This window comes from Nannospalax galili, unplaced genomic scaffold (genome assembly GCF_000622305.1).
Source record: "Nannospalax galili isolate Female #2095 unplaced genomic scaffold, S.galili_v1.0 scaffold280, whole genome shotgun sequence".
Classification (NCBI taxonomy): domain Eukaryota; kingdom Metazoa; phylum Chordata; class Mammalia; order Rodentia; family Spalacidae; genus Nannospalax; species Nannospalax galili.
In genome coordinates this window covers 1355610-1363428 of record NW_008347808.1, presented here as the reverse complement: position 1 = coordinate 1363428, position 7819 = coordinate 1355610, and positions in this window count along the sequence as shown.

The following is a 7819-nucleotide window of genomic DNA, read 5'->3' as shown; positions in this document are numbered from 1 at the left end:
GCTGGTGTTGCTCTGCAGAAATCTGCACAATCACAGACTTTTGTTGAACATTGGCATGACAACCCCCATAAACTTTGGACACAGCAGGCTCAGGTTAATTCTCACTTACAAGATGAAATCGTGGCTTTACAAAGCGGATTTCATTGGTTAGGTAGTAAACTCTTGGAATTGCAGAAAACTGTACAGTATTCTGTGATTGGAATTCTACTCAGATTTGCATCACTCCTTATAAATTTGATGACTCTCTTTATGAGTGGCACAATTTGGAGCTGTACATTCAGGGTAAAATGGATAATGCTACATTTAATGAGATGCAATTGCAGGAAGAAATCTTTGCAGCATTTTCAGAAGAATTGCCTTCCGCTACTTCTATTGATCAAATAGCTACTTCTTTAGCAAATACTCTCTCTGGTCTTGATCCTAGCAGATAGCTCTGGCTCTTCTTTGGTTACTTTAGTGATTGTTCTATGTTTACTGTTAATCAGTGGTTGCTGTGTATCTCGTTGTCTGTATACTGTTAATCGGTGGTTGCTGTGTATCTCGTTGTCTATAGTGGCAGGCTCACAAACGGGCTGCCGCAATCATCTTTTCTGCACTTCATTTTCAAAAGGACACGGCTGCTACAATTGTTTGCTAACGTGGCTACCTAGCCCCGTGGTGGCCCGGGAAGGGGGTGTATTTCTGCTTTTTTCACAGGATATCGCCATGATGTGTTCACTCCCGTCGTATCGCTTCCACTGCTGTTGCCGTCCTACTCTTCTTTGCCCAGACTCTATGCCACCTGTGTCATTGCTGCCCGACATCTTCTCCGCCTATGTTCCCAGTTTTCCTGGACCGATTTTTTGAACTCTTTTTGCGTTCCTTGGACTGTTTCCACCGCCTGGCGCCCACCGTTCTATGTCTCTGGACTTTGATGCATCCCTGCCTTATTTAATTACTTGTATATCCCACATGCCTTGTACACCATTGCTTTGCTCATTTGTATTGTACTTCTTCCCTTCTGTCCTTCCTTTGGCCCCTTGGGCTGTGGGGTCCTTTTTATTCGTTTGGAGGGGGGACTTAGGCTCTGCCTAACCTCCAGTTGCACAGGTAGAGAATTCACAGATAGCAAATTCAAAAATCAAAAAACCAAATTCAAAAGTTACAATTTAAATGCTACATGATTTGGCCATATTTCGGTTCCAGACTCTGGTCCCGCAGTCCAATTTCTCTCTCCGTGACACTGTGCCTCAGTGGCATTTCCCGTTTCTTACCCAAGGCCGTGGCCATTCACTGGGAGCTTTCAGGAGGCCGGTTAGCCAGAGGCGGGTAAGATCTTCTCAGAGGAAAGCGGGACGCCGGCTGCCCCCAACAGCTTTCACTCTGGCGGAAGACAACCTAAGACAGGCATGGTCGTTCCATCTCAAGTTTTGGCATGTACTTCATCTTTAAAAAATATGAAAAGAAAGGGGGATATGTTGAGAGCCATGCTTGCCATAAGCATTGGAAATTAGGAGCGTGTCACTTTAAGAGCTTCTGAGCTCTCTGCTTCAGTGGTCAGAGCTGACAGGCTGTACCTGGATGATAAATCAGGTCTTCTAGAAAGTTAGTTTCAGTTCGGCCTTCATGCTATCTGTATAGTAACCTTTTTGTTTCTGTTGGGAAGATTCACCTGGGTAACCCAAACTCCGGGCCAGATAAAAAGGACCTGTGGGACCCCTCAAGAGATTCTTCCTTCTAAAGAGTGCTCTCCTCTCTGTACCTGCTATCCCTTTAATAAATTCCTCGCATAACTTCTGACCCATGCCTGAGTGTCCTTTTTGTTGAAGACCCAAGCCCGGTGGGCTTGGGGGGCGTTCGACATGTGTGTGTATTTATCTATATATAAATGTATGTATGTATGTATGTATGTATATGCAACAGTAATAATCAAAGAAAACAAAAGTATGAGAGGGAATGGGGGGCACAGGAAGAATTGGTGGGGGACCAGAAGAGATGGAAATAATCCAAAGATAATACTCACATATGAAATTCCCAAAAATCAAAAAATTAAAATTAAAAAAGGAAAAATATATCTCCTCCCTATGCCTATGATATTATCCTATTCAGTTGTTCATTTTATTCATCTAATAAACAAGTTTCAGATTCTGTTACAGTCAATAGGCATGCAAATGTAAACAAAAGAACAACAGCCTCTGTTGTCATGGAATTTATGTTCTCTTTCTAGTGAAAGAAGAGAGAAATAAGCAAAATAAATTTAAGATATACATATATATAAAACAAATAGCGATAAACAGTATAAAGCGGGAAAAATCCAGGAAGGGAGTAGAGAGTTTTTGGGTAGTGAAGTATAATGTAAAATAAGATGATCAGTCAGACATGGTAGCACATGCCTTTAATCCCAGCACTTGGGAGGCAGAAGAAGGAAGTACTCTGTGAGACTGAGGCTAGTCTGGTCAATGTAGAAAGTTCCAGGTCAACAGGATGATCAAGGAAAGTCTTACTGAAAATATGGTAAAATTCCCGCCTTTGAATATGACAGAAAAAAAACATATAGATGTCTGTAGACAAAACAAGCATAAATGTTCTTAGAGTAATAAAGGTCTACTGTGTACAAGAAATAAAACAGAGATCAATACAGGCAGGTGAGTGTAAGCAACAGCGAGAGATGAGGTGATGCTGGAAATGGATGGGAAATGTGTACTAACACAGAGTGCACTGTGAATAGAAAACTGTGGAAGGTTTTCATCATTTAAAATATTTTATTATTTTTATTTCGTGTGTATGGGTGTATTGCCTGCATATATGTAAGTGTGCCATGTCATGCAGTGCCTGCAAAGGTCAAAAGAGGGCATCAGATCCCCTAGAACTGGAACTACATATGGTTGTTAGCCACCATGTAGGTACTGGGAATGAAACCCATGTCTCTGCAAGAGCAGCCAGTGCTCTTAACCACTGAGCCATCTCTCCAGCCCCATTTTTCTCATTTTTAAATACTTATTTATGTTTGTGTATGTTATGGGTGGGCATTTGTATGCCAGGGTGTGAGTGTGGAAGTCAGAGGACGACTTACATGAGTTGGTTCTCTCCTTCCACAATGTGGGTTGCAGGGATTGAACTCAGTTTGTCTGGTGCGGCGGCAGGTACTTTTATCTGCTCAGCCATCTCACTGGCCCCAAATGGAAAGTTTTGAATAAAGTAATATTCTAAAACCATCACCATGGCTTCTGTGTGGAGAATATATGAAGAAAAAACTTTAGAAAAACAAAGTCGGGCATACAAGATATCCACTCTAAATGATAATGACAAAGTTCACTGTGGCAGTGGTCAGCTGCATAGGTTTCTAAAAAGGTAAAGCTGTCATTATTTCCTAAAGTACTGGAGTGTGAGAGACATACGTATTAGAAAAATGAGTCAAGAAGAGTCCAAGGAACTGACAGGATAGAATTATCATTTCTAAAGTTTGAGAAGAGTCCTAAAAGCATATTTGGGGAAAATATTAGAAGCTGATGTTCTTTTTTTAAAAAATTACTTTTATTCATGTCTATGTTTGTGTCCATTATTATATGCCTCTTGTGAACAAGTGCCCTCAGAGTTGAAGTTATAGGTGGTTGTGAGATGCCTGACATGGTTAACCACTGAGTCATCTCTCCAGCCCATTTAAAAAAAATTCTTAATGTTTTTATGTGTATGAATGATTTGCCTGAATGTATCTAAGTGCACCATGTATATTGTACGTACATTGCTGTTGGAGGCCACAGAAGAGATTGTCATATCTCCTAGAAGCAGAGTTACATGATGACTGTTAGCCTCCAGGTGTGTGCTGGGAACTGAACCTGGATCACTCTGCAACAGCAGTGAGTGCACTTAACTACTGATCCATCTCTCCAGCCCTGAAACTGATGTTCTAAGTGAAACTTGCTTCTTAAAGACATTCAAATGGAAACAGCTGAAAATTGAAGTCTTCAGTTGAGGGAAAAGGTCCAGACAAGAGATATAAATCTGGGCATCATCAAAATAAAGAACATATGAGGCCCAAGAGATGGCTTGGCAGTTAAGAAAACTGGCTGTTCTTGCAGAAGACCCAGGTTCAAATCCCAGCACCCACGTGGTGACTCACAACCATCTGTAACTCCAGATTCAGGGCATCTGATGCTCTTTTCTATTCTCTTTGGGCACATGGGTACACACATGCAGGCATAATGCTCATACACATAAAATTTAAAAACATAAATAAAAAGATGATATTTAGAGTCATAGGAGTAGATGAGATCACTAAGGCTATTTGTGCAAATAAAAAAAAAAACAGAAGATGGGATTAGAGAAATGGTTTAGTGGTTAGAGTACGCATTGCTCTTCTAGAGGGCTCAAAATTGTTTCCCAGTACAAACATCTGCTGGTGGCCAACCACCTGTCACTCCAGCTCCAGGTGTTCCAAACCCTCTTCTGGCTTCTTTACATACCTGAACACATATGGCATGCAACCACACACACACACAGACACACACACAGACACACACACACAGACACACACACCAAAAAAAATATATATATATATATTTAAAGAAAAGGTGTTTAAAGGCTAAGAGAAGTAAAAACATGCAATAAAACCAAAAAGAAAGCCACCTACGACAAAGAAAACACTATGCAAAAGTACTCTAGATACTTTCTCATGCATAAGTTAATTCAATCCTCATAAATATAGCAAAAGATTTGTGATATTACTTCCATTTTATATAATTATAGACAATGAAGCATAGAGAAGTTAAATTATACAAGATCACATAGTCAATAAACTCCAAGATAAGAATCTAGATCTGATTCTACAGTTCCTCCTCCTCCTCCCTCTCTCTCTCTCTCTTTTATTTGTCTCTCTCTCTCCCCCTCTCTCTCCCCTCTCCCCCTCCACCCCCTCTTTGAGTAGTCTTGGCTGACCTGGAACTTGTACATGAACCAAGCTGGCTGCTAAGTCACAGAGATCTGCCTGCCTCTGCATCTGCCTCTGGACTGCAGAAACTAAAGGCATGTGCCACACTCAGCAGTATTGTGTTACTTTGTCTCTCTATGACAATGGATAGAATATCTATAGGTATACAGAATATGGACAGTAAAACCAAGAAAAGTGAAGAATATGTATTGAGGTGAGTATGTATGTATATATGTATGTATGTATGTATGTATGTATGTATGTATGTATGTATGTATGGTTTCCTTTCGTTGAATCAGAGATGATGTGTTGTAGCATAGTGAGACCGAAAAGGGAAATTTAGATCACTTCGTGAGGGAAGTTATTGCCAAGTTCAGAAATTACAACTTCATATACTGTATATTTTTAGGTATTTTTGAGTAAATCTCCTCAAGGTTTCATGTGGTAGAATTTTGTGCTCTGGTATAGCAATGTAGAGAATCCATGTAGAATCTATGAAATTGTTCCTACCCGGTAGATTCTGGATTGAATTTCTAACACCACCAAAACAAATTAGCAAGCAAAAAAAAAATCAGAAAGGAAAAATGGAGGACCTAATGAAGTTCACTGGGAAAGCTGTCTTTGGAAAGAATTAAGAAAGGTCTCTTGGAGCCTTGAGCTAGTTCTCATAAAATGATTGCTATGATATAATAAGCCATACCCTGTTTTGATCACTGCTTTCCTATAAATGTTGTCTGTCATATAACATAGGGAAGGGAACCCTCATAGCCAAAATGATGCCAAATCCATGACCTAGAACCTCCAGAACCATGATCTAAATAATTTTTTTTTGTGGTACTGAGGATTGAATTCTGAGCCTTGTACATGCGTAACACACTACACCACTGAGCCCCCCCCCTTTTTAAAAAAAAAGTCAAGTACCCAGTTTCATATATTTTATGATAGTAATTAAAATGGATTAATATTTTCGTCAATGAAGGAAGCCATTACAATTCTCTAGGCAGAGAAATTATACCTGGAAGTAGCACATGAGATGATACTGAGAAGAAAATATAAATGTAGGAAAATAATCCCAATGCCACTGAATGTAGAGAGATACATTTGGAAAGGAAAAAATGGCTTGGGAACCATTGACTAACTAACAAATACAGAAATGTTTGTATCTAGCCCTAGCCCTATAGTGTAAGTAGATGCCAAAATGCATAATATATAAAAATTATATTGACTTTAATAACTTTGTACTCCAGTCAGATTGCAAACACATAAGCTTGAGAAATACCAAATGACTCATTATTATATAATGATAAAAATTATCTATTGCTACAAAAATATAAATTGTTGGCAAAGAAAAATAATCTAAAAATACATAATGAAATCGCAGATTGTCTGTGAGAGCTTCTTTAAAGATGGCTAAAACTGGTGAAGGCAGGAATGAGAAGACTCCAAAAGCAATTCCTTGGCTTGTTCTTGAATGATGGAAGTATGTGGAAGAAGAAAAACAAAGTAGAGAGAAATTAAAGAGATATGAAGTTCTTGGGCAAAAAATTATGACCAGTTGTGAGACCTTAATTTAATGTCAGTCATTTTGATTTTTAGAAATCACTAAACCATTGACCCAAAAGAATAGATATTCGGATGGACATACAGCTTAGTGGTAGAGTGCTTGCCTAAAATGCAGGGGGACCTGGGTTAAATTCCACAAAAAGAAAGTAAGCATACAAAAAGGCATGGGTATTCATAATTTTTACTTCATTTGAAAAGACTTTGAGAACTAAGGGAGGTAATTCGCGTTTCTGTTTTGTTTTGTTTTATGATGATGGGTATTAAATTCAGAGATTAGGCAGGCAAGCCCTCTCTCACTGAGCTGTATGCTAAGTTCAAGGCAATTCAACTGAATACATAGTATTGGTTAAGGAAGAGAGTAGGATCAAAATTACATAATAAAGAATACTTCATTTAAAAACTATAAAAATGAAAACATATCAATGCATATAAAAAATCTCATCTTGTACTTTAATACTCTTAGAAGATGACATCTTAATTTCTATTCAAAAATCACTATTCGTTTTTTTTAATGTAGCATTCTTCCAGCCCTTAGGAAATTCACTCCTTAGCTGATAGACATAGCTCCGTGAGAGAAGGATTGTCTTGCATGCGTGAGGACCTAGATTCCATCTCCAGCATGGAAAAATAAAATTTAAAAATTGCCATTTGGAGGGCTGGAGAGATGGATCAGCATTCAAGAGTGCTGACTGTTCTTGCAGAAGACCTGGTTTTGAATCCCAGCACCCACATGGCAGCTAACAGTTGTCCGTACCTCCAGTACAAGGGGATCTGACTCTTCTGTCTGCTGAAGGCATTGCACAATATGGGTGCATTTGCACACATGCATGCAATACATGCATACACATAAAATAAAAATAAAGCAAAAAAAATTACCATTTGGTAGACAAACAGACACTGGGCATCAATTATTTTTTTCCTTTTGGAATATAACAAATTGAATCTTCATATGCCTTTTACGTGTAATAGTGTATGTACTGCATGCACACACACACACACACACACACACACACACACACTCACTTCATAAGATGGGTATGAAATCTTCAGTTTCTTTAAAACATGAGCCTAAAAATCTAAAACCACATGTCAGGGTAGGAAATGCATACAAAAGGCAAAGCAAAGAATAGGTAAAATACTGAAGAAAGGGAAATAAAGAAGATCCAGATAGAATAATTAGAAAGGTTATATCCACCCACTACATGAGAAGTAGAACTAAACCATGTTGCAACTAACCTAACTTCTCTATAACTTTAAAAAGAAGGATGAATCCTGGTATCTCTTTTACATCTAACCTTTTATGTGTGGTAACTAAATTTATTTTCCTGTGACTTTTCTCCACAGATCTTT